This window comes from Diceros bicornis, chromosome 40, assembly GCF_020826845.1.
Source record: "Diceros bicornis minor isolate mBicDic1 chromosome 40, mDicBic1.mat.cur, whole genome shotgun sequence".
Lineage (NCBI taxonomy): Eukaryota > Metazoa > Chordata > Mammalia > Perissodactyla > Rhinocerotidae > Diceros > Diceros bicornis.
Genome location: NC_080779.1, coordinates 11475299 through 11498954, shown reverse-complemented (window position 1 = coordinate 11498954; position 23656 = coordinate 11475299). Strand labels below are relative to the sequence as shown.

General features: G+C 43.6%; 1 long non-coding RNA gene across 2 annotated transcripts in view; it reads left to right on the top strand.

The window, feature by feature from the left end:
* The window catches only part of LOC131399853 (uncharacterized), a 49730-nt gene that overhangs the window by 3659 nt on the left and 22415 nt on the right, over positions 1 to 23656 (top strand). The window contains exon 1 of one of the 2 annotated variants that reach the window (XR_009217253.1): positions 12520 to 13006. The exons of the other annotated variant lie outside the window; for it this stretch is intronic. This is a non-coding gene — a long non-coding RNA (uncharacterized LOC131399853). Of the gene's footprint in view, positions 1 to 12519; positions 13007 to 23656 lie in introns of those variants that run through there. 2 annotated transcript variants of the gene reach the window in all.

Sequence of the window (23656 nt, the reverse complement as noted above, 5' to 3'; positions counted from 1 at the left end):
ACAACAGAGGTGCTTTAACCATCAGGACAACTAAATTAATGCTCTCAACCCCAAATACGGTTTCCCTTGTGTTCTCTGCCGGGTCAAGCTGAGTGCCGAGTCACCCTCTCCTTCTCCATGGCTTCTCAAGGAGGCTTTGTCCTGCCGCTGAGACTGACTGCAGATGGCAATTGCTACCACTCCCCAAGGGCGTGTCATAGTTGTGGAGTTAAATAATCGTCACCTGGGGGATTAGGCCTGCAATCCCCCTTTCTCTCCAGTGAAGACTCAGATGAGAGAGTCAGAGATGACTTAGGGAGCCAAAGTCCAGAGAAGTGAAGTGATTTGTCCAAGATCCCAAAGCTAGTCTGTGCCTGAACCATGATAAATGACCTGGGGGGACAAACGGCAGCAACCTCTCAATGAATATTTGAAACAATGCATGTTTTCTTTTGGTTTTCCCTTGATTTTGAGCTCAGTGTGATAACATTGTCTGGTTGGACTGTTTTGTGACCACTGGGAGTCACTCCCTGAGCAGGACCGGGCTCTCCCTGGGCTGCATCTCCATAGATGCCTCCCTATGCATCTCCATAGGTCAGGTAGAAGGACCGCTGGAGAGGGTGGGAGCAGAGAGCTGAAGGCCAGCCTTCCTTCTATGCTGCTATCTTTTCCTGAGTACTTGGGGTTTTCCCAGGTGTAAAATGAAGTAGACAAAATAGATGGTTTTCATGCCTTTTGGTTGTTTAATGTTCTAGAATTGGAGCCCTTTGGTCAGAAGAAATTTACACGTCACTTCAGAATATAAAATAGAAAATGCAAGGGTACTCTGGTTGAAATCAGGGATGGAAGGCAAGAGCCTCTCCCCCCAGGTGCCTCTGAGGCACATCAAGGAACCTTAGGGATCCTCAGGGCACAGTTTGAAAACTGCTGGATTGGAGGCTCTGTAAGACGTTCTGGTTATGTAAGCGTGTGAGACCCCTGGGGTGGGTTGCTAGCAAAGCCCTGCCTCTCTCCAGGGTCCTCCCAGGACTGTACATTTGCCCCAGATGCCAGCAGACTCCCTTTCTCCCTTTACTTCCTACCCACATGCTAAGATGGCAGGTTTCAGGGTAAACAGACGCTTCTGACCTGACCCCTTTCCTCAGGGAACTTATCCCTAATCTTTCACAGTGAGTGCTCCGTGAATACTTGAGGACTAGATGAGAAAACCTCTCCTGAGGTATACAGAAGCCAATAAGTGTGCCTAGAGCCCAGTCCCCGTTAAGAGATGCATCTGACACGGCACCCAGAGCACACGTCCACGTACCTATGGGTGCAGTTGAAAACCTGGATCTGTTCCAATCTCTTTGTTTCATTTTTCACAAATGCTGGTAGAGGCCCACTGCAGCGTCTCCATGACCCTTAGTGGCTGTGCTTTGACGAGCGCTGGGGAGAGTGCTCACTGGTCGTTCCCCGGCTGCACTGCGGTCACATTCAGCCGCTCCTGCTACATTAAGGGTCAACAAACTACGGCCCACAGGCCCACTACGCCTGTCACCTGTTTTTGTATGGCCTGGGGGGCACCAGGTGAGCACTGTGAGCCCAAGCTGGGGTGTTCCCCTCCACCGCTGTTCCCCCTCTGCTCCCAGCACCTGCGAGCACTGTGCTGCGGGCTCCCAGCCTGGGAGTTGGAGACTTGGTAACTTCTCTTCCTGTCAGCTGCCCTAGAGGAGACGGCTGGCTCTCCAGGAGGAGACAGTCTGGGTGTCATCGTGTCAAGAGAAATTGACAGTGGGGCCGGCCCGGTGGCGCAAGTGAAGTGCGCGCGCTCTGCTGTGGCGCCCTGGGGTTCGCCGGTTCGGATCCTGGGCGTGCACCCATGCACCGCTTGTCAAGCCACGCGGTGGCGGCGTCCCATATAAAGTGGAGGAAGATGGGCGCGGATGTTAGCCCAGGGCCAGTCTTCCTCAGCAAAAAAAAAAAAAAAGAGGAGGATTGGCAGATGTTAGCACAAGGCTGATCTCCTCACAAAAAAAAAAAAAGAGAAATTGACGGTGGGGCGAGTCCCCTTCAACGCCCCACCCCACTGCTCTGGCCCCCCAGGCCCCTCCCTGCAGTGCGTCGCTCTTCTTTCTGACACTGTCTCCAGCAGGTGCACCCAGGCCCAAAGTGTGCCCACCACCCAGGGCAAAAGTATGTTTTCTTCTTGGCTCACGATGTCGAAAATATTTGCTATCTGGCATTTTATAGAAAATGTTTGCCTGCTTCAGTGTTATATGATGATGGGCTGTGCATTACATAACTATATAAAGACTCAACCCCTTTTTTCTTGTGAGGAAGATCAGCCCTGAGCTAACATTCTTGCTAATCCTCCTCTTTTTTTTGCTGAGGAAGACCGGCTCTGAGCTAACATCTATTGCCAATCCTCCTCCTTTTTTTCCCCCCCAAAGCCCCAGTAGATAGTTGTATGTCACAGTTGCACATCCTTCTAGTTGCTGCATGTGGGACGCGGCCTCAGCATGGCCAGAGAAGCGGTGCGCTGGTGCGCGCCCGGGATCCGAACCCGGGCCGCCAACAGCGGAGCGCGCGCACCTAACCGCCAAGCCACGGGGCCGGCCCGCAACCACTTTTAATAACAAACAATAGTATTAGCTACTGTTTATTCAGGCTCAGAAAGGTTAAGTAACTTGCCTAAGGTCACACAGCTAGTAAGTGGCAGAGTGGGATTTTGCAGTGACAATTTGGCAGGAGAAGAGAATAAACGATAGACTGCCGTGCTGATAGCATGTGGCACCCCACCTTCAGTTTCTCCAGGGGCCACCCTCACTCCAGAATTGCTGGGCGGCTCTGTGCCCTGTCTGCCTTGTGAGCTTGTTCTGGGGCGCTGCCAATGCTTCTTTCTAATTATCGTGGTCCCGCATCAGGACACTGTGGCCAGACGCTTCTATCTTTCTGGCAGTTTCTTTCCTGTGTGGCCTCCCAGATTTAGTGGTTCCTTTGTGACTTGGCTAATTCTCCTCCGGAAACTTAGATTTCCTCTTAAACTTCACCTTGTGGTTCAGGGAGGAGACCGTTGTATGTAAGTGCCGCCGAGTTCAATTTCTGATGCGTCAGAGTTGACAAGCTCCCTGCCTCTTGCCTGCCCTTGACTCATCCTCAAGGAGCAGACACATCTCACTTACTGGGCATCATTCAGAAACGTGCTGTGAAGTGGACTTTCCAGATATCAGAGCTCACTGCTTTGAACACTCAACTTTGGAAACTTGTCACTATTTCGCATTTTAATCTTTATAAAATAAGTTACGCTGTGCACTACATTCTTAAGCAGAGCTCGTTATTCACATTTAATCTTTGCCTGGTCACTTAGTGGACCCATTAAAAGCATTAGTTATCACCTGGGCTGTGGCAGAAAGGCAGCGTACGTAAGGTGGTGCTGGACTGCCTGACTTGGAGAGATTTATGTACACACAATCTTGAAGTGTCCCTTTTCCTCATCTGTGAAATGGGATGCTGGCATTACTGAACTTGTAGAAGTGGGTGAAGGGGACGTGAGGTAATTCTTGTAAAGCCTTTGGCACAGTGATTGGCACACAGGATGCTCCCACTGGGTGCTTGATGTTACGATTCACATATCATCCCACCCTGGGGCGGTAGTTCTCAGCCCTGACTGTGCCCTGGCGTCCTCTGGGGGGGTTTTTTAAAATGTGATGCTGGGGCCCCACCCAAGCTCGATTGACTCACGATCTCTGGGGAGGCTCCTGCTGCAGCATTAGTGCTCTTGTTTGATTTGTTCTCGCCTGCCTTCCCCACCCTGACCCTGGCCCTGGCCTTTCTCAAGTGCAGCTGAGCTGGGAGCCAGGGCTTCAAGGTGTGTGCAGTTCTTTGCTCCAACGCTAACTGACGCCTTCCTGTTCAGGCTTTTGGGAATCTATGTTTTCATTTTAGAGTTTTTTCCGCCTCTTCTTCCTATGCTCTTAAGAGCAGCTAATGTTTATTAAGGGTTTGACTAGGCACTTCACCTGCCTTGACCAAACCTTCCACCTGCACCCCACCCAGTCCCAGTTGCCCAGGGAGCGCAGTTTAGGAGATACACACTCTCAGGGCCCTGCGAGTGTCATAGTGTGCATGCTGCATTCAATTTCTGGCTCTTGGCACCTGTTTGCGTCTCCCTAATCCCGGCCCCATCCCATTGGCTGCCCTCCTCTATTTTCCCCCTCCGTTCACCACCAGGACCGGAATCTGCCCCCGTTTGTTCACCGGTACGCCACAGTCACCAGAACTGCGACTGTGCATCGTGGATGCTCAGGAATGCATGAGCAACGGTCCCCGCAGGAACCCTGTGCCTTTGGTTCCATCGTTATTCATCATTCCTCTTCCACAGATGAGGAAATGGAGGCACAGAAAGCTTAAAGAATTTGCCCAAGGTCTCCAGGACGTGGCAGCTCCGGCCTGGGTCTGAGGTCTTGTCCCTTGCAGACTGCCTCCTGATTCCATCACTCCCGCTGCCCGGGGCAGCTCTGGCTCCCAACGGGCTGTTCGGTCCAGGAAACCAGTAATGACATTTTAAAAAGAATTGTGTGATAAGTAAATAAGCCCTGAAACGACCTAAGAAATGTTATTTCCTCTCCTCTTCCTGACAGTATAAGCCCAGCTATTATTTTTCAACAGATAAAACTGCTAGCTCAGAAAGTTTGAAGTTTCCTTTTCTTCTCTTAATTCACACCCCGAATCCCAACCCCGCTGCTGTCACGGACCACCGACCCCCGCAGCAGAGACGTCTGTCCCCGGGGTGCCGACGAGCCCATCTGGCTGCCTCTGGCCACCTCTTATTTGGCCACAGGGAGTGGTGAAAGGAAACAAGCATCCCAGAGGGAGAGTTAGGCCTCCAGAGAAGGGGGCTGCCTCTTCCTCCTCACAGGAGTCTGGCCAGGGTGGGTGCTCTGACAAGCTGTGGAGACGCTCAGCGGGGAGTGGGGGGGCCCCCGCCAGCCGGTGGGGCCCGAGTCCTGTGGAGGAGGGTGTCTGAGGGCAGCGGGGCAAGGAGCACTCCGTGTGACGGCTTCCTCGGGGCTGGAGGCTGAGGGCTGCTCAGCAGATGGGAGTGCTGAGTCAGGGGGGCGAAGGGCCTCTTCTTTCTGAGAAGCCGAGGGAACCCTGAGTCATGCACACTGTGGCCCCATCTGACATCCTGACCGCCAGCCCTGGGTTTCAGGGCTCAGGATAACAACCCCCCCTTGTAGCTCCTCACTCCCAAGCCTATCTCTTCTTCAGGAGTTATCTACCAGATGTTCCAGTTGCGCGTCCATTCCCCAACTGAAAACAACATGCTCACATTAGACTTCTCTAGACCGCGTGAACTGTGTGTTTCTGCTACTGCCCAGCTCTCTTTCGCTTTCACAGAAAGAACTTTATTGTATTGTAAATACACCGCTAAAATCATACATGATCAATATCCCAGAATGTCGTATCAGTTCTTAACATCTCCACGAGGAAGCCTCGGTAACGATGACGTAGCAACAGCAACAGAACTGTTTGGACTCGGTGCTGGCTTCCAGTAAACTCTGCGCTGGGAGAATCTGATTGCATAACTCTGCGATGTGCCAGGTTTTATTTATACATGCCCCAAAGCAAGAGACATATGGTTTAGTATCCTACAGAGCAGCTTGTTTCTAATTGTTAGGACCCATTGCCCGTCACTGAGGGGGGCTTTTGGTTGGATTTCTTAAGAGGCATTAGCCAGGTCTGTGCAGCACAGAACGAATCGAGCGATTTAGGGCCACCCATGTACATGGAGAGAGGAGGGGATGTGACTGTAGGATGGTGAGAGGTGAAGGGCGCCTCTCTCACCTGGTCTGATGCTCTCCTGTCTGGTTGGGGGAGGTGACGGAGGTGGGGAAAGGGGTGTACTTAGGAACAGGTTATGCTTCCAGGAAGCCTGATAGAGCGCATGTGTGTCCTGCAGAAAGCCCCAAGGAAAACTTTGTGTGACTTTGCTAAAGAGCAGAGAAGATCACGAACGTGGGCTCCTGTTGGTAGCGTCACTGGACGCAAGACCACTCACTTCCTGACCATCCTCCCTCTTCTCCATCCTGTCCTGAGTGATGGTCTAGCCACTCACCAAGTCAACACTCCGGGGTTTTTCCAACTCCCTGGTGTTCTCAGTCTTACAGAGTGCTGTTGCATCTGCTTTTAAAACAGATGTTAAATTTACATTCTTCTCTGTGTCTCCACTGCCTTCACCCAAAACCCTGTCATGCCTTGGGGGACCATTGTCCCAGCCTAGTAACTTGTCTCCCTGCTTCTAGTTTCACCCCACTCTGATCCTGTTCTGACTGTGCAGCCAGAGCCTCCTTCTGAAGCGTGGCTCTCTTCCCAGCCATTCTCAGCAACAGTGGTCCCTGACTGTTAGTTACCCTGCAGCACGGGAGGGTCCCGCTCAGAGGGAACACCCTCCCACGGCACTCCCGGCCCCTCCTCCCTCTTCCTCCCCTCGTAAGAAAACACAACAGCCTGCACGCGAGGGACAGGGACATTGCAGGGATCACCTTGACGGAGTCTCATTAGGAACACACCACTTGCGCCACACTTCCCCGCTGACGGTGTGATGAGTCAGGACACCGTGATTGAGCAACACGAGCCCAGAGGTAGAGTACAACGTCCTTTGCAAGCAACATGAGGCCTTTCCCAAACTCTCCCAGACCTACTTGTCAATTCTCATTTTCCTACGGTGGCCTCCACCCTCCACCTCTTCTTGTGCCATTCCTGGAACCCACAGTCCTCTTTCTTCCTTGCACATCCTGCACACGCTGGCGGTCTCCGCTGGGGGTGCACTTCTTCCTCTCCATGGGCACAGTTCCTTCTGACTGTTCAGTCTCAACCCAGCAGCGAAGGCTTCCTCCATCCCCGCAGCACCTTGTATGCACGTTTGTTACAGTGCTTATCGCATCGTATTATATTTTCTTGTTCTGATTACTTGAAATCAACTTCTTTAGATATAATTTACAAACAAGAAAATGTACCCATTTTAAGTGTGTAGTTTGATGAGTTTTGAAAAATGTATAAACCTGTGTAACTACCACCACAGGCAAGATATAGGGTATTTCCAACATCTCAAATGTTCCCTTGTGCCTCTGCCTGGTCAACACCTCTCCTGCCAGCCCTATGAAACCACTGATGTGATTTGTATCATTATGGTTAGATCTGTCTTTCCTGGAGTTTCGTATAAATGGAGACTAGTATGTGCTCTTTTGTGTCTAGCTTCTTTCACTCAGTAAAGGTTTAGGGGACTCATCCATCTGCGTGCACCAGTAGGTCACTCCTTTTTTCAGAGAACACTATTCCATTGTATAAACAAGCCACAATTTGGGGGCCGGCGCCCAGTGGCATAGTGGTTAAGTTCACGCGCTCTGCTTCAGCAGCCTGGAGTTCTCAGTTTCGGATCCCGGGCATGGACCTACCCCACTCATCAAGCCATGCTGTGGCAGCGTCCCATATACAAAGTAGAGGAAGATGGGCACAGATGTTAGTTCAGGGCTAATCTTCCTCAAGCAAAAAGAGGAAGATTGACAACAGATGTTAGCTCCAGGCCAATCTTCCTCACCAAAAAAAAAAAAAAAAAAAAAGAAGCCACAATTTGTTTACCAGTTTTCCTACATCTGGGCTTTTCCCAGTTTTTGGCTGTTATGACCGAGGCTGCTATGAAGTACAGGTTTTTTGTGGACATATGTTTTTATTTCTCTTGAGAAAATATCCAGGATTGGAATTGCTGGGTCAAAGCGTAGGAATATATTTAATTTTATAGGAAAGTGTCAGTATTTTCCCTGAAGTGGCTGCACCATTCTACATTCTCACCCTTATGTATGAAAGTTACAGTTGTTCTTTTTTTTTTTGTGAGGAAGATCAGCCCTGAGCTAACATCCATGCCAATCCTCCTTTTTTTTTTGCTGAGGAAGACTGGCTCTGTGCTAACATCTATTGCCAATCCTCCTCCTTTTTTTCCCCCAAAGCCCCAGTAGATAGTTGCATGCCATAGCTGCACATCCTTCTAGTTGCTATATGTGGGATGCGGCCTCAGCATGGCCAGAGAAGCAGTGCGTCGGTGTGCGCCCGGGATCCAAACCCAGGCCACCAGTAGCAGAGCGTGTGCACTTAACCGCTAAGCCACGGGGCCGGCCCACATTTGTTCTATGTCTTTGTCAACATGGTTATTGTCAATCTCTTAAATTTTACCACCGCACACGGGTAGGTGTGCAGTGCTATCTCATTGCATTAATTTACATTTCCCCTTATCACACTGTATTGCAAGTATTTCTTTAAGAGTTATTTTCTTCTATCAGACTTCGAAGCAGGGGCAGCTATACTCACCTTTGCTAGATGAACAAACACAGTCTGAATATCAGCACAGTCTCTGCCCTCACTCACTTAAAATCAATCTGGGGCATCCTGAGAAGACACTACACTAGTACCAGGTAGGATGACCAACTGTCCCGGTTGGTCTGAGGAAGTTCTCGGGCCAAGGGACTTTCGGTGTTAAACCTGGGACGGTCTTGGGGAAACCGGGATGACTGGTTGCCCCGGGGGATGTGGGTAGCTGGTGGATAGCAGATGTGACATTTAGTCATGATTACACGAACATGGAACTTTCTTTCTCTACAACAGATCTTAACTTAGTTCATGAATCCCTACTTCTCAGAAAGTGGAAAAATTCAGTCTTTCCAGTTCAAGGTAACTCAGGTCCTTTCAGTCTTACATATGTTTATTCAAGGATTTAAACTAGTTCGAGATGCTCGGCCTGCCCCTTCTTCTCTCTTCTATCAGCGCTACCCACAGCAAGAGACGCCTGTGATGCCCGTTGACCTGGTCATTGGCGTTGTGCTGTTGATTTGCAAGTGTCCTGCCTTGTTCCTGGTCTCACGGACCACATGCTTTGTGGTGGCCCAGGAGCTTTTCAGAGCCTTTTTGTAGCTCGCTGGGGCTGCTGGAACTCTGAGGCTCCCCTCAGGCCCTCTTCCCAAGCATCCCTCCCCTTCACCTCTGCCCCCTTGCTGCCCGTCCACAGGCTCCACGTTGGAGGTGGGGCTTCAGTATGCGGTTTGCTTGGAAATTGAGACACAGACCCCTTCTTGTCTTGGGTCCCTCCCACGGCCGCTTCCACTGCAGCCCCAAACTCAGTCACATTCCCTCGGCACTTTTTGTGTTATGTGCTGATTCAAATGGGTACTTCCCTTGAGTGGGAACTCTCTGGTTTATGGCATAAACTCTATGCCTTAGGCTTCTAAGTTTTTGCCTCTTGATATATAAGGATATGTTTCTTGACTTTCAACAAATAAAAGCAAAAATAAACACAAAACTCTTTTCTCTCTCAAGGACCAGACTTAAAAGTCAAGGCTTTGAAGGCGTTTTGATAATCAATCTGATGGCTACATCTGTTTCTGATTCAATCCTGCCCCTGCCCACTCTGTTAGGGCAGCGCCCAGGGAGAGTTGTCTGCTGCGTTAGAGGGAGGGTGGTGGGCACAGGGGAGGACGGGAGAGACAGGCGGCTCTGGAGGGTGGTTTGAAGGCTTCTTGGAGAAATGAGACTGGAGATTGAACTTCAAAGAGAGGGTAAACTCTGGCTAAGGGGGCGGAGGGCCTGGAAACTCATTCCAGAGAAGGGCCTGGCACGAACGGGAGCACAAAACTGCCTGAGCCTGCCCGTGAGGACACTGATGAGGCAACCTGTCTGCAGGGGATCATGTGCGTTCCAGGGGAGAGAAGAGTGGAGGGAGGTGTGTAGTTCCTTGGAAAGTTCACCTCAAGTCACCCACTGGTTTCTGATGCACACAGCTGGGCACCACGGCGGCCACCCCCTCCATTCCTAGTGTCTTACGTTCACAGCATGCCTTTCCTTGACACAGCACTTCACCTCAGCCTTCTCCACCATCCCACAGGGAAGGGGTGATTATCTCTGTTCATAGAGAGGAAACTGGGACCTGACAAAGGTGAGTCATTTGCTTCAGGTCGCAGAGCAGACATTCAATCATCCCACAGATATCTGTTGAGCGGCCCTGTGTGTCAAGTATGAGCACCACGAATTTTTATTTCTTTTGTACTTTATAAAATTTTCAAGGACACAATGGGACATTGTCTCCTAAAGTGTGAATCTGCAATGAGTTTGATATCTTTCCTAAGTCTCTGTAGTACAATTGTAATATGCATAGGAATATTTCTCAAATTACACACACAGACACGGATATACCTGGGGTAGCCTGGGTGGGGTAGCTTCAAGGCCCAGCCTTGTTCAACACTTCGTTTAGAAGAGTTGCTAGCCTGATAACCGTCAATAACTGATAGTAATTTAAAAGTTTATTCAAGGCCCTTTGAAAACATCAAAATGTGTGTGTGTGTATGTGTGTGTGTAACATCCATCACTGAAAGTGAAACGCAGCTGTGAGCTGGGATAGAAGCAGGCCCCGGATCAGGGCTCAGAGCCTGGAGCTGCTGGCCTCTGGGGAGGCTGCAGCCCTGGTTGCCTCTGCTTCTCTCCTCTCCCACCCCTGGAGCAGGAAAACCTGGCCCAGAGTATCCTGGAATGAGGTCCAAGACTCCGCGCATTAGCAGCTCTTCCCTTCTATTTTTTCGTATTGAAAATGGGAGGTGACATCCAGTTTAAGGAAAATTCCAAGGGATTTGTCTTGACTAATCATCTGAGAAATGAGTAGGGCAGCCAGATGATTTTTCCAAGGCTCCTTTTCAGCTGGCCGATGAGTTAAGGTACCCTTAAAGGGCCTTTCCCAGCTCCCCGGGGCTGTGTCTGTGATTGCGTCATTTCCAGGGTCAGGAGACCCAGTACGGCCGCTGAGCTGGACTGAGGGAACTGTTGCTGCTTCTGGGGTGGTTGAAGGGATGTAACGTCAGAATGAAGTTCATTGACAGCCCAGCAAAAATAAATTTCAGAAAGGGTTCCCTTTACTCTAAGAAATGAGATAACAACATGAACTACCATTGATTAGCTATTTTGTGCCAGGCCTTGTGAGGTAGTTTTTATTTTTTTTTACTACTTTTAGAGATCGACAGACAAGGAACTAGAGAAAGTGATCAAAAACTAAATAAGCATAAAGTTATGCAAATTGATCTTATGTAAAAAACTAAGATATTTGGAGACTATGCCGTTAATATCTGTTATACTGTAATTTTTAAAAATGATATTACCTAGAGCACTTCTGAGTGCCAAAACTGAAATATATATTTATGCATATATATATAGGTTAAAAGTAACACACACTTATTGCTAAAACATTAAAAAATCAGAAGTGTATAAAGGTAGAAATAAAAGTTTCCTCTTCCCCTGTGTTCTAATTTAATTTCTCTCTCTACCTACGGCTCAATTTACTTTTCTAACTAAATGAGGTGAGACCATGCATATGATTCCCTAACATTTTCCTTATTAACAACACCTAATGGAAAGCTACACATGACACTGCTTATACAGCTCCCTGTACGTTTTATCCCCTGCATGGTATTTTATTATATGGCTGTGTCAGAATTTATTTAATCAATTCCTTACTGATGGCTCTATCATGAGGCTTTTGGCTGCAAGTATCAGAAAGTGACTCAAACTGGCTTAAACAATACCGAAATTTATTCCATGAACTGAAGTTCATAGAAAGGGTGGCTTCAAGATGGGCTTAATCTGGTGGTTCTAGCTCCATTGGTTATTATTATTAGCTTTGGCATTTCCCTCTGATGTGTCTGTTGCAAGCTGGTTTTTTTAGAAGGTTGCTTCCGCTCACGGGGGCCAAAATGGTTGTTGTAGCAGCACCAGGTTTTACGATCTCACATCAGGGTTACAGAGGAAGAGAGAGAAACGCTGCTGCCTTCTATGCCAAGCAAGAGTCGTGTGCTTCTCCCTGGTTGGACTCCTTGTACACATGGCCCCTCCTTGACCAATGACTGGTCAAGGCTTACCTTCCTTGGAAGCATCTGGGCTATACATCCTCCACATTCGAGTCAGTCCAAATTTTTCAAAACTGCTAATACTGTTAAAAAAATAACCTTGTACTGTACACACAGAGCTGTTTCCTTGTGCAACGATTAGTTTAGGATAAACTGCTAGAGATAACATCACTGGGTCAAACAGAATTAAAGCTTTAAATTTTGCTTGATATCGATGCTTTATCCTCCAAAATAGATTTTAACAAATCACACTTACAATAGCTGTGTCTGGTTCCTTATATCTCACTTCCTTGGATACTAGAATCTTTTAGTCTCTGCCAAAACAAGTTAAGTTCCTATTATGTTAATTTATATTTCTTTGGTTATTAGTAATCTTGAACATATTTTTCACGTTAACTGGATGCTTTCCTTCTGTAACTTGTTTATTCATATCCTTTGCCCAGTTTTCTCTTGGATTTGTGGGAATTGTTAATTTATCCTGAGCATTAACCCTTTGTTGGTAATACGTGTTACAAACATTTTCCCTAAGTTTTTCATTTGTTTGTCAAATTTTATTTTTTTCCCCACATTGTCTTCTCTATACAAAAGTTTTCACTTCGTGTAGCTGAAATTATAAGTCATTTTCCTTCACAGTCTCTTGAGTTTTATGTCATGCTGAGAGTTCCTTCGTCTGTTGAGGATTATTAAAATATCCTCCCATATTTTCTCTTTTGCTTTTTACTTCAGTCTCTGATCTATCTAAAATGTGTTTGTTGTGCAGAGTGAGATGAGAAGTTGGGTTTGAATCCTCGTCTGTCTGACCCTCGGGCCATGCTTTCCTCACTGTTCTGCGTCCCTCAGACAAGCGATTCTCCAGTCTCCACCTCTGCGGGCCTCATCTTCCCACAGGAGGAATCCCAGACCCACACACGCATACTCACCGCATCGCTTTGTGTGTCAGGACCAAGTCGGGGGTAGTCATCCAGCCCCGGAAGTGCCTAGAAACAGTGTCAAGAGCTGTTGGGAGGATGTTTCCACAGTGCAGGGACTGAAGGAGCATCCTTCCTGGCCAGCTAGCTATTGACTGGAGTCAAATGAGCTGACTGGTCTGTTTGGAAACATCTCCTGGGATGGTGGGTATAAAACTCCCTTTCTTTTTGGGCCTGGAACATGAACATACCTTTTCTTTGTTGTCGTTTGTTCTAAGTGCTCTTGTTTGATCTAGGCACTAGGTTTGGTGGTTCTTAATCTTAAGAGTACATGAGGATCAACCACGTGGAAAACTCAGAAAGAGACAGATTCCCAAGACCCCATTCCTGGTGCAGAAGGTCTGGGGCTAAAGTGTAAGAGATTTGGCCTTTATTCATTTCTGTCGTCTGGATGTTTGTGTCTCCCCCAAATTCATGTGTAACTCCCAAAGATGATGATATTAGGAGGTGGGGCCTTTGGGAAATGGTTAGGTCATGAGGGTGGAGCCCTTGTGAATGGGATTAATGCCCTCATAAAAGAGACCCCAGAAAGCTCCCTGCTCCTTCCACCGTGTGAGGACCCAGAAGAGAGTCCCTACCTGACCATGCTGGCGCCTGGCCTCAGACTTCCAGCCTCCAGAACTGTGAGAAATACATTTCTGTTGTTTATAAGCTATCTCTGGTATTTTGTTATAGCAGCCCTAGTGAACTAAGACATTCATTCCACAGATATTTTGTGAGTGTTCAGGGCACTGTCTAGGGGCCGTGGATAAGTGAAAATAGTAGACAGGTTCTTGTTCTCAGGTAGTTTACATCCTAGTGGGGGAGATAGATATAAGCAAACAAATAAACAAACACACTCACCTAGGTACCGAAAGAACCCGTTAGGCAAGGTGATGATTCTGGTAAATGTTGGGACGGAAGGAGGAGCTGTGGCCCCCACAAATTGGAACAGAAACAAAGATTCAATCACTGAAAAATCTCTGCTGTTACTTCCTTCCCTCCCTTCCATCCTCTACCCCCAGGTGTTGACACAGTTAGAAGAGACCGATGATGATTAAAAGGGGAAGTGTGGTGGCTTTCTCAGAAGTTCACCATGTGACTCCTCCACGGCCCTTGTTACCCCTTGTTCTGAATTTTCACAGAACCTCAGTGAAATGGCTTGAAATTCCGAGCACGTGAGAACCACTCTCAGGGCTCTTTCTTGGATGTTAAATAGACAAAATATTACCTCTTAAATAACCTAGATCTCACAACCTCTTGTCTTTCCAAGGTAGGAGACAGCAGTGCTGTCTTTTGAAAAGCCACGGTTCATGGTCAACAAATCTCTAAGCTCAAAGAAAAGAGAAGAGGCAAAGAGCGACCCTACATTACCCAGCAAAAAGCATCTTCTCTTATATGGTTTCATCTGCCCTTTTGACATCAACAGTGCCCCTATTTTATGATGAGATGGAGCAAACAGGTCAAGTGACTTATTCAAGGTCAAACAGCTCTTAAGTGGCTTGGTCAGTTCTCAACCCAGTCGCACCACTTCAAACCCTGTGTTCTTTCCATTTCATCAGTGATGACCTGCGCATGGTCTCCAGCTTCACAATATAACTTGAGATTTAGTGTTTTTGGATTTAGTTTTGATACTTCTTAAAAAAGCTCGAATATTAAGATTTGTGCTAGCTGTCTTACTTACGTATTGCTGTGTAATAGCACCCTCCTCCCCGACCAAATCCAGTAAAACAATACGCATTTAATTTTCTCTCATAATTTGTGAGTGGGCTAGCTTCAGCCAGGCAGTTCTGCTCCATGTGATGTCAGCTGGGGCTGCAGTCACGTGGGGGCTTACTTGGGCTGGCAAGGTTCCACATGGTTCCCTTACATAGCTGGTGTCTTGGTGAGGACAGCTGGAAGGCTGGGCTCAGGTGGCATGCTGTGATGACAGGGCCTCTCTCTCTCCATGTGGTCTCAGGGCTACTCCACATGGTGTTTTCACATGTTTGCTCCGTCAGGGTAGCCTATTTCTCACACAGTAATTCAGAACTCTCAAAAGCATAGAAGCGGAAGCTGCTGGATGGTTGTGAGGTGTTGGCCCGGAGCTGGCACCACATCGCTTCCTCTGTCTGCTACGGGTAAAGCAGTCACACCAGATTTAAGACAAAAGAAAACAAACCACCCCTCTCAAAGGAGAGAGTGACAAAGAATTTGCAGCCTTCTTTAATCCACTGCAATGTCCAGCAAGGAGTGCCCATTTTCTCATTGACATTTTGAGAGGTGAAAAGGTAGGAATATTTTTCACAATGGCATTCCATAAAGTAAAGCAATAAAGGAAGGGAATTTGTGGTCATTTAAAATATGGCCTGCTCCAGATGGTGAAATTTTTGGTGATTTTTATTTTCTGTGTTTCATGAATTTTTTTCAATACATCGTTTTTCTAATCAGAAAGGCAATGCCATTTGTCATTACATGATCCCGTATATACATATATACATACACATACATATATCCTTCATACTTTTTTCACTTGTTTTCTAATTTGGACCTTGACAAAGTCGGTGGTCAACCTGGATTACCCTGCACTGCCCTTAATCAGTCATGCGACCTTTTGCTCAGGCCCCTAACTTTCCCAGGTCTCGCAAGTAAAACGTGTTGGTGGTGGTGGGAGTTTCATAGATGACCTCTAAAGACCCTACCAGCTGATGTACTTTCCACTCTTTGACCTCATCCAATTCAGACAAAAAATTCCTTACTAAATCTTTCCTGTTAATCAGTTTGTGCAAGAAATGTATATTCATTCAACAAATATGTATGATGAGCATGTCATGACACTGGCTCCATGCTGGTCATGGCAGGTACTAAGAGAGTCTTGGTACAGGGATCCTACCCTTAGTACCTTGTGAGCTGGTAGGGGAGACGCAGTCATGCACAAAATTGTAACAAATGTTAAAAAGCATACCTATAAAGGCAGATACAAATTTAGATGTTGCAAAAATGCAGAGGTGAGCACCATCTATTTGAAAAGAAAAAATAAATTCCATCCCTTTCCAAGGAGATTAGATTTCCACCTGTAGAACTCTTCATCTATGTCTATGTATGTATACATATGTATGTGTGTGTCTATCTTCCTATCTATCTATCTATCTATCATCTATCTAATTTCTGAGTCCTTGATTTCAGAGTGCCATTAAAACACACGCACACACACACAAACACACATATATTACATGCAACTGGTTTGCAGAAATCACATAATTCTAAGATTAGAGCTACTTGTAAAAAGAAAGATTTAATACACACGTTAAAAAAAGGATTACTCACTGTTAAACATTTTAACTTGGATCCTTTTCCTTCTTAGTAACCTTTTCAGGGAATGCACTGACAAAGTATTCCCTGAAAAGGCTGCGAGGAAGGAAAAGTCAGAACTTGTTTTTGTGATTGTTTTTAAGCTTGATTATTATTACCTCTTCCTATTCCCAGATCTGCCGTCTGTTTATTTCCTTGTCTTGAGATCTGATACCACTTGCTTCTACAAGGCGAGTAGGCTCAGTGTGAATTTGAGCACTGCCCTGCTCCTCTCTGCTCCCAATCCCCAGTCCAACATGTACCCCAAACCTTGGCAGTCTTCCAGTGTGATGGAGGATCCAGAGGTTCCTTGGGCTCAGAACTGTCACCAACATTACCATTCTCAATGTCTTCTTTCCAGGCATTAGATTCCAGTCTCACTCTCAGTTTCACTTTTCAGCTGGATTTCTGTTCAGGTTATGGAAAGCCTCATTTCTCTTTCTGCTTTGGCTATAACTTGTAGAAACAACCAAGGAACTGTAAATTAGCTATCTGAGTTTGTAACTTCTTTTCAGTCAAAGTGCTCGGAATCAAGAGAATGAGTGGACATTCTCTAGTGAAATGATTCTTTCCCGATTGCAAACTTTTGTGATTCTATGCCAAGGAGGGCTCAGCTGTCACCCAGACATTCTGGTATATGCCCTTTACCTGCAGTTTTCCTATGTCTTTCCTAAATCAACTTAGTCAACAGAGTCTGGGTCTTTGACTCAATCCTTCTGAGGGCTCAGTAGGTGTGGTTGTTGTAACTATAGGAAAGATACTAATAGACTCAGAGACGGTTAAGTTCCTTTAATAGAAAAGGATGTGGAAATTGAAGGAGAGAATTCTTTTTTTTTAGATTATTTATTTATTTATTTATTTATTCGTTTTGTTTTTTTTGTTTTAAAGAAGATTGGCCTCATGCTAATCTTTGTTGCCAATATTCCTCTTTTTCTTTTTTCTCTCCAAAGCCTCAGTACGTAGTTGTGTATCACAGTTGTAGCTCTTCTATGTGGGACGCTGCCTTAGCATGGCTTGATGAGCAATGCGTGGGTCCACACCCGGGGTTCTGAACCAGTGAACCCTGGGCTGCCAAAGCACAATGTGCAAACTTAACTGCTATGGACTGGGCCGGCCCCGAAGGAGAGGATTCTGTAAAAGCAGGAACTGACATAGATGACTCCAAGTGTGGTTCTCAAGCCCTCAACTTGCTCAAGGAGGTGTACAGCTGTGGGTGTTAGTTCGAGGGTAATGTGAGGATTCTGCCAGACATGAGAAGCTCTTTGCCATTCACAAAAGGGTTTATACCTTCGTGAATCTCCTCCCACATGACTGTTGGAGACTCACTACATGCCTACGCACTCACCAGGTGTAAATTTCTGGTGCAAAACCACCCTATACATTTCTGATTATCTACTGCAGTTCCCAGAAGTGTCCCAAGGAGGCCCAGATGCCAGAGTTCATTTCTTCACAGAGTATGTAAAGCGTATCTTGACAGATAAGAATGGAAAGACAGGTTAAAGACTTCAGATTTTATTGGGGGAGGCTATTAAGAGCCACTTAAATTTCAAGCAGCAAAAGGGTGGCACAAGTGGCTTTTAGAAGATCAATCTCCTGGCACCGTTGGCAGTGTATGACAGAGGTTCCCAACCATGTCACCCACAATCTGTACCCTGAAGGGATTTATCATGCATGTCTTAAACTTATTACAGTTTAATTTCAAGTGATATTGTACTACTTTATGTGTAATATAAGAATCTTATAATGCTTTCATTTCTCTCACCTGGCCTTTGTGCTAATATTGTCACACATTTTTCCTCTATATGTTATTAGCTTCATAACACATTGTTATTATTTTGGCTTCGGGCAATTGTCTTTTAATAAGCTTTGAATAATAAAAACAAATCTTATGTATGTACCCATGTAGTTGCCATTTCTGTTGCTTTTCACTCTTTTGTGTATATCCAGGTTTCTATTTGGTATAATTTTTCTTTTGCCTGGAGGACTTCCTTTAACATTTTATGTACTGTAGGTCTTCTGGTAATGAATTCTTTCAGCTTTTGTATGTCTGAAATAACTTCATTTCCTTTTAATTTTCAAAAGATATTTTTGCTGGATAAAGAATTGTAGGTTGACTGTTGTTATTTATTTTAGTATTTTAAATATATTGGTTCAAGTTCTTCTAGCTTGCATTATTTCTGATGAGAAATCTGCTGTCTTCCTTACCTTTGTTCTTTTGTTTCCTGGCAGCTGTTAAAGGTTTCTCTTTATCACAGGTTTTAAACAATTTGATTATAATGTACCTTGGTGTGGTCTTTCTCATATTTCTTGGCTAGTGGTTTGTTGCATTTCTTGGATCTGTGGGTTTGTAGTTTTCATCATATTTGGGAAATTTTTGGCCATTATTTCTTCAAATATTTTTTCTATCACCTCTCACCACTGTTTTCCCCCCCTACACACTTTGGGGACTACGGTTACATGCATATTTGGATGCTTTAAGTTATTCCACAATTCATCAATGCTCTGTTCATTTTTTCCCATCTTTTTTCTCCCTGTTTAATTTTGGACTGTTTCTATTGCTATGTCTTAAAGTTTACTAATATTTTTTTCTGCAATGTTGAATGTGCCATTAATCCCATCCAATGTATTTTTTTTAAAAAACCCAGACATAGTAGTTTTCATCTCAATAAGTTTGATTTGGATCTTTGAAAAAATCATTTTCATATCTCTACTCAATATGTTTGATCTTTTCTCTAGAATTTTGAACATAGGGAATACAGTAATAATAACTGTTTTAATATCCTTGTTTATTAATTCTATAATCTGTGTTATTTCTGGGTTAGCTTTGATTGATTGATTTTCTTTATTATTTATTGTTTCATTCTCTTGCGTCTTAGCATGCTTGGTAGGTTTCCCTGGATGATAGACATTGCCAATTTTACATTGTTGAGCTAGACCTAAGAGACATATACAGAACACTCCACCCAAGAACAGCAGAATACACATTCTTCTCAACTGCACATGGAACATTCTCCAGGATAGACTGTATGCTAGGTTATAAATCTTCAATACATTTAAAAGGATTGAAATCATACAAAGTATGTTTTCTGACCACAATAGGATGAAATTGGAAATCAGTAAGAGAAAGAAATTCAGGAAATTCACCAATGTGTGGAAATTAAAAACTTTCATTAGAAACAAATGGATCAATGAAGAAATTAAAAGAAAAATTAGAAAATACTTTAAGAAGTAAGAAAATGAAAACACAATATACCAAACTTATGGGATGCAGCTAAAGCAGTATGTAGAGAGAAACTTAGAGATGTAAATTACTATTTTTTAAAAATATCCCAAATAAATAACCTATTTTTCCACCCTAAGAAAGTAGACAAAGAAGCAAAAACTAGACCCAAAGCAAGCAGAAGGAAGAATACAATAAAAATTAAAATGGAAATGATGAAATGTGAAATAGAAAATAAAATAGAGAAAATCAACAAAGCCAAAAGTTAGTTCTTTGAAAAGATAAAACAAAATGGACAAACCTTTAGCTAGGCTCACCAAGAAAAAAAAGAGAGAAGATTCAAATTACTAAAATCAGGAATGAGAGAGGGAACTTTGCTAGTGATTGCACAGACATAAAAAAGATTACAAGGGAATACTATGAAAAATTGTATGCCAACAAATCAAATAGTCTAGATCAAATGGATAAATTCCTGGAAAGACATTGCCAAAACTCACTCAACAAGAAATAGACAATCTGGTTTTTTTTTTGGTTTATTGCGGTAACATTGGTTTATAACAATGTGTAAATTTTAGGTGTACATCATTATACTTCTATTTCTGCATAGATTACATCATGTTCTCATGTTCACCACTCAAATACTAATTACAATCTATCACCACACACATGTGCCTAATCATCTCTTTTGCCCTCCTCCCCACCCCCTTCCCTTCTGGTAACCACCAATCCAATCTCTGTCTCTATGTGTTTGTTTGTTGTTGTTATTATCTACTACTTAATGAGTGAGATCATATGGTATTTGACCTTCTCCATCTGACTTACTTCACTTTGCATAATACCCTCAATGTCCATCCATGTTGTCACAAATGGCTGGATTTCATCGTTTCTTATGGCTGAGTAGTATTCCATTGTGTATATATACCACATCTTTACCCATTTGTCCCTTGATGGGCACTTAGTTTCCTTCCAAGTCTTGGCTATTGTGAATAACACTGCCATGAACACAGGGGTGCATGTATCTTTATGCAATGGTGTTTTCATGTTTTTTGGATAGATACCTAGCAGTGGAGTAGCTGGATCGTATGGTAGTTCTATCCTTAATTTTTGAGGAATCTCCATACTGTTTTCCATAGTGGCTGCACCAATTTGCACTCCCACCAGCAGTGTACGAGAGTTCCCTTCTCTCCACATCCTCTCCAACACTTGTTGTTTCCAGTCTTGTTAATTATAGCCATTCTGATGGGTGTGAGGTGATATCTCGTTGTCATTTTGATTCGCATTGCCCTGATAGTTAATGATGTCCAACATCTTTTCAGGTGTCTGTTGGTCATCTGTATTTCTTCTTTGAAGAAATGTCTGTTCAGGTCTTTTGTCCATTTTTTAATTGGGTTGTTAGTTTTTTTTGTTGCTGAGATGAAATAGACAATCTGAATAGACCTATAACAAGTAAAGAAATTGAATTAGTAACAAAAAAAAAAAAACTTTCTACAAGGAAAAGCCCAGGCTCAGATGGCTTCACTGGTGAATTCTATCAAACTTTTAAAGAAGAATTAACACCAACCCTTCAAAAAACTTTCCCAAAAATAGAGAAGGAAGGAACACTTGCCAACTCATTTTGTGAAGCCAATATTATCCCAATACCGAAACCAGAAAAAGACATCATAAGAAAAGTAAAATAAAGACCAATATCCCTTATAAATATAGACATAAAAATTCTCAGCAAAGTAAGGGAAAACCAAATAGAGCAACATATAAAAAGGATTACACACCATGACCAAGTGGGATTCATCCTAAGGATGCAAGGTTGTTTCAACATCCAAAAATCAAAGAACATATTAATAGAATAAAGGACTAAATCACATGAGCATCTCAATAGATGTGAACAAAGCATTTGACAAAATCCAACACCCTTAAAATAGGAAAACTAACAGACTAAGAATAGAAGGAAACTTCTTTTAATCGATAATGTGTGGGCCAGCCCCGTGGCTTAGCGGTTAAGTGCGTGTGGTTAAGTGCGTGCGCTCCGCTGCTGGTGGCCCGGGTTCGGATCCCAGGCGCTCACCGACGCACCGACGCACCGCTTGTCTGGCCATGCTGAGGCCGCGTCCCACATACAGCAACTAGAAGGATGTGCAGCTATGACATACGACTATCTACAGGGGCTTTGGAGGAAAAAAAATTAAATTGATAATGTGCATCCATGAAAAACTCACAACTAACATTATTTTGAAGAGTGAAAGATAAAATAGTTTTCCCCCTAAGATCAAGAACAATAGAAGGATATCTGCTCTTACTTCTGTTCAACATTGTACTGCAGGTGCTAGCCAGAGCAATTAGGCCAGAAATTAAAGGCATCTACATTGGAAAGGAAGAAGTAAAATTCTCTCTCTTCACAGAGAACATGGTTTTGTATATAGAAACATTTTAACAATCCACAAAAAATTCAGAACTAATAAAAAAGTTCGGCAAAGTTGCAAGGTACAAAATCAATATACAAAAATCAATTTACTGTTATACATTAGCAATAAAAAATATGAAAATGAAATTAAGTAAATAATTCCATTTACAATAGCACCAAAAAGAATAAAATACTTAGTAACACTTAACAAAAGAAGTGTCAGATTTGTACACTAAAAATACAAAACTGTTGAAAGAAATTAAAGAAGATCTAGACAAATTGAAAGACATTCCACACTCGTGGATCAGAAGAATCAATATTTTTAAGATGGCAATACTCCCCAAATTGATCTACAGATTAATTCACAATTCCTATGAAAATCCAAGTTGCTTTTATTGCAGAAATTGAATAGCTGATCATAAAATCCATATGGAAATGCAAGGGATCCAGAATATCCAAAATAATCTTGAAAAAGAAAGCAAAGTTCAATGACTCACACTTCTGAATTTCAAAACTTAGTACAAAGCTACAGTATTCAAGACAGTGTGGCGCTGTCATAAGTTTAAACATAAAAATTAATGAAATAGAATTGAGAGTCCAGAAATAAACAGAAGTTTCACCTCTACCTCACACCATATGCAAAAATTAACTCAAAAGGGACCATAGACCTAAATGTATGAGTTAGAACTATAAAACTCTTAGAAGAAAACATAAGTGTAAATCTTTGTGACCTTGGATTAGCTAATAGTTTCTTAGACATGCCACCAAAAACACTAGCAACAACAAAAAAGTAGATAAATTGTACTTCATCAAAATTTAAACTTTTTGTGTTTTGAAGCACACACTTAAGAAAATTAAAATATAACCCACAGAATGGGATAAACTATTTGCAGACTATATATATGATAAGGAACTTGTATCCATAATATATGAAAAACTCTTATAAGTTAACATAAAAGACAAATAGCCTGATTAGACAATGGGCACAGGATTTGAGTAGCCATTTCTCCAAAGAAGATATACAAATGGCCAATAAGTGTGTGATAAGATGCTCAACATTATTAGTCATTAGGGAATATAAATCAAAATATAATGAGATACCACCTCACATCCACTAGGATGACTGAAATAATAAAGACAAGTAATAATAAATGTTGATGGGCATGTGGAGAAACTGGAACACATTCATTGTTGGCAGGAATGTAAAATGGTGCAGCCACTTTGTGAAATAGTTTGGTAGTTCTTCAAAATGTTCAACATAGAGTCACCACATGACTCAGCAATTCTACTCTCTCACAAAAACCTGTACACAATATTCATAGCACATAGCATAGTTATTCATCATAGCTAAGAAGTGGAAACAACTCAAATGTCCATTAACTGATGAAAGGACAAACAAAATGCGGTATGTCCATGTAATGGAATATTATTGGGCCATGATAAGAAATGAGGTACTACCAATACACACTACAGCATGAATGAACTTTGAAATCATTACGCTAAGTGAAAGAAGCCAGTCACAAAAGGCCATATATTGTATGATTCCATTTATATAGAATGTTTAGAATAATAAAATCCATGGAAATAGAAAGTAGTTTCGTGGTTGCCAGGGGCTAGGAGAAAGAGGAATGGGTAGGAGTTTCTTTTCGGTGTGATGAAAATTTTCTGAAATTAGGTAGTGGTGATGGAGGCACAACTCTATAAATATACTAAAACCCACTGAATTGGACACTTTTAAAAGGGAGAATTTTATGGTATATGAATTATATCTCAATAAAGCTGTATTAAAAATAAGAATATATGAGAGTACCTATTTCTAAATGCAAAGGTTTTAAATAATCCTGTAGAAATATGCTGAATTAGTTGA